The following is a 3,769-nucleotide window of genomic DNA, read 5'->3' as shown; positions in this document are numbered from 1 at the left end:
GATGTGCAACACGTGAAAAATCTATCGTGGCGACTAAAATAAAGTCAATCGACGGGAGAGAGAATACAGAAAATTCGGAAAATTTCTCGGACTGAGTCGGTATTTAGTAAACAAGTTGTAGTGAGCCTTTCAAATCTGTAATAATTCATATGCCTGTGATAAGGTTTATAAAACAGAATTTGAATCTATACATGTGTAATGGATGGTACGAAGATAAATGTCAAATAAATGTTAAATATATGCTTGTATGCTTGTATACCTATTTCTCGTATCAAACATAAACTAAAAGAACTAGCCAAGGAATTTGTTTTTGTCCCGGCCGATAAAGCTGCTAATAATATTATTATTGTTTGACGTAAATTTTACATTGAGGTTCTGAAAAAAGAAATCACCAATTCACCAACATTCCAACTGACTCCATTTTCAGAAAACGACATCTGTAACAAACATAAACTTTTAGCTACCGCTTTACAAGCAGAACCAAATACAATGAAAGTCCCAACTATGTATTGGCTTCCGAAGCTACACAAAACACCTTACAAATATAGATTCATTTCGTCTTCAAGCCATTGTTCCACTACTAAATTGTCTATTCTTCTTACCAGTACACTTGGTACAATCAAAAACCTGATAATAAATTGTTCAAATAAGGCCTTCGAAAATAGTGGAATTAATTACTTTTGGAGTGTCAAGAACTCGTTGGAAGTACTTGATAAATTGCATGCATATATTGGTGATTTTGAATCTGTTCAAAGTTTTGATTTTTCTACCCTATATACCACATTGCCTCACATTCTCATTAAGAAAAAATTCACACACCTAATTAAATGGGCATTTAAAAAGTCAGAATGTGAATATATATGTTCAAACTCTTTTAGGTCATTTTTTAGTAGCAATAAACAAAAAACTATGTCAATTGGACATGCTTTGATACTATATATGCCCTTGAATTTATACTAGATAACATTTTTGTTCGCTTTGGAGATTCCGTATATTGTCAGGTTATCGGAATTCCAATGGGGACTAACTGTGCACCACTTATTGCGGACCTTTTTTTGTATTGCTATGAGTTACAATTTATGACAAAAATCAGCAAAGACCCATCGAAACAACATCTGATACACAAATTTAATAATACTTTTAGATATTTGGATGATATTTTGGCTCTCAATAATGACGACTTCAGTATGTATACTAAAGAAATTTATCCTGTTGAACTTACTTTAAATAAAGCTTATACTAACAATGACCACTGCCCTTTCCTCGATCTTGATATCTATATCATTAACGGAAAGCTTAATACTAAAATATATGATAAAAGAGATGATTTTTCATTTCCTATCGTTAATTATCCATTTTTAGATGGTGACGTTCCCTTGTCACCATCTTACGGTGTTTATATATCTCAACTTGTACGATTCGCTCGTGTATGTAACAATGTTTAAGATTTTAACGAGAGAAATTTATGTATTACTGAAAAATTATTACACCAGGGTTTTCGATATCATAAACTAGTCAAAACATTTACTAAATTTTATCATCGGTATAAGGACATCATTCGTAAATATAGCTCAACATGCAGACTTCTTATACGTTCAGGTATTTCACATCCAATTTTTTATGGAAATATTCTTTATAAAGCACAAAAATGTCAGTAATTACCTCTGAAGCTAACAAAACCTTTAAATAGACTTATTAAGAAGGGATATAGTTACGATACTGTTGTCAGGTCATTAAAGATTGCATATTTTGGCGTTAATATTGATTCACTTATAGGGTCTTTGCATCGGCACTAAACACATTTATTTAACAACCAGTTGTTGGCATGACACGGGTTATGTTCTTCTCATATATGTTATGATGGTATGATACTAAACCCCTAACGGGAAGGATTGTGCCTGATATTCATATAATGAAGACATAATCTTTCAATCAGTTTAATTGAAGTCTGGAGCTGGCATGTCAGTTAACTGCTAGTAGTCTGTTGTTATTTATGTATTATTGTCATTTTGTTTATTTTCTTTGGTTACATCTTCTGACATCAGACTCGGACTTCTCTTGAACTGAATTTTAATGTGCGTATTGTTATGCGTTTACTTTTCTACATTGGCTAGAGGTATAGGGGGAGGGTTGAGGTCTCATAAACATGTTTAACCCCGCCGCATTTTTGCGCCTGTCCCAAGTCAGGAGCCTCTAGCCTTTGTCAGTCTTGTATTATTTTTAATTTTAGTTTCTTGTGTACAATTTGAAGTTTAGTATGGCGTTCATTATCACTGAACTAGTATATATATTTGTTTAGGGGCCAGCTGAGGGACGCCTCCGGGTGCGGGAATTTCCCGCTGCATTGAAGACCTGTTGGTGACCTTCTGCTGTTGTCTGTTCTATGGTCGGGTTGTTGTCTCTTTGACACATTCCCCATTTCCATTCTCAATTTTATTGTATAAGCTTAGTTAAAACAGAGACATATATACATGTCTCTGGTTAAAACCTGGGACATAATAAATATAAGACATATATATAACATGTATAATATACCCAGTTTTAAGTCAAAGTTTAGAATTGAACAATATTGCCTTAAAAAGAATTTGAAAATACACGCAAAATAAAATATATGATTTTAAGGTAAAAAAAATTAGCCGTGATATGTCAATACTGAGCAATTAAAATAGAAAACAAAGGCAAGCAGCATAAAAAACAACTAGAAAGTAAACTATTGAAATACTAAATAAGCTTTAAGGCACTTTATGCAGGCAATTCACTAATCATGACCCATTATTTGGGTCCATTTTCGTATCATTTTTTTTTATTGCTACGACAATGTTTATAGCTAGGCAGCATCATTCCAGATTGTTGCAGCATTATAACTAAAACATTTCCACCCATACTTGGCACTTACTTCCGGAAGTTCTGACTCTTGGAATAACTGCTCCTCCCTATGATTCCAAATTATTGTGTTTCATTTTAATATCAAATTAATCATACAGGTAGCATTGAAATCTTTTTTTTATCAATTATTCTGTTGATTTAGTACTTGATTTTTTTGTAAAGGCTTATTGATAGTGATGAAGTATTTTTTCAGAGAAAAAAACCTAAATCATCAAACATATGACACTAATAAACACTTTTCCTATGCCACTGGTCACGATGATCTCTTATATTTTAGGATCATATAAATACATGTAGATCTGGGATTTTTTTTTAGATAAAACCAACAGTAAAATTGAGAATGGAAATGGGGAATGTGTCAAAGAGACAACAACCCGACCATAGAGCAGACAACAGCCGAAGGCCACCAATGGGTCTTCAATGCAGCAAGAAACTCCCGCACCCGGAGGCGTCTTTCAGCTGGCCCCTAAACAAATAAGTATACTAGTTCAGTGATAATGGACGCCATACTAAATTCCAAATTATACACAGGAAACTAAAATTAAAAATGATACAAGACTAACAAAGGCCAGAGGCTCCTGACTTGGGACAGGCGCAAAAAATGCGGCGGGGTTAAACATGTTTTTTAAGATCTCAACCCTTCCCCTATACCTCTAGCAAATGTAGAAAAAACAAACACACAACAGTACGCACAGTAAAACTCAGTATAAGAGAAGTCCGAGTCCGATGTCAGAATAGGAAACAAAAGAAAATAAACAAAATGGCAGTGATAGTCCATGATTTGATTAATTCCAGTGGCAAGATATGTTTTAAAAAGTTTTCTCAGCCGTACTGGCTGTCCATGTTTTACATATCATTTGAGATGTTATATATACCAATACTT

Source organism: Mytilus californianus, unplaced genomic scaffold, assembly GCF_021869535.1.
Source record: "Mytilus californianus isolate M0D057914Y unplaced genomic scaffold, xbMytCali1.0.p SCAF_6, whole genome shotgun sequence".
In the NCBI taxonomy this organism is placed as follows: domain Eukaryota; kingdom Metazoa; phylum Mollusca; class Bivalvia; order Mytilida; family Mytilidae; genus Mytilus; species Mytilus californianus.
This window is presented reverse-complemented; position numbering follows the sequence as displayed.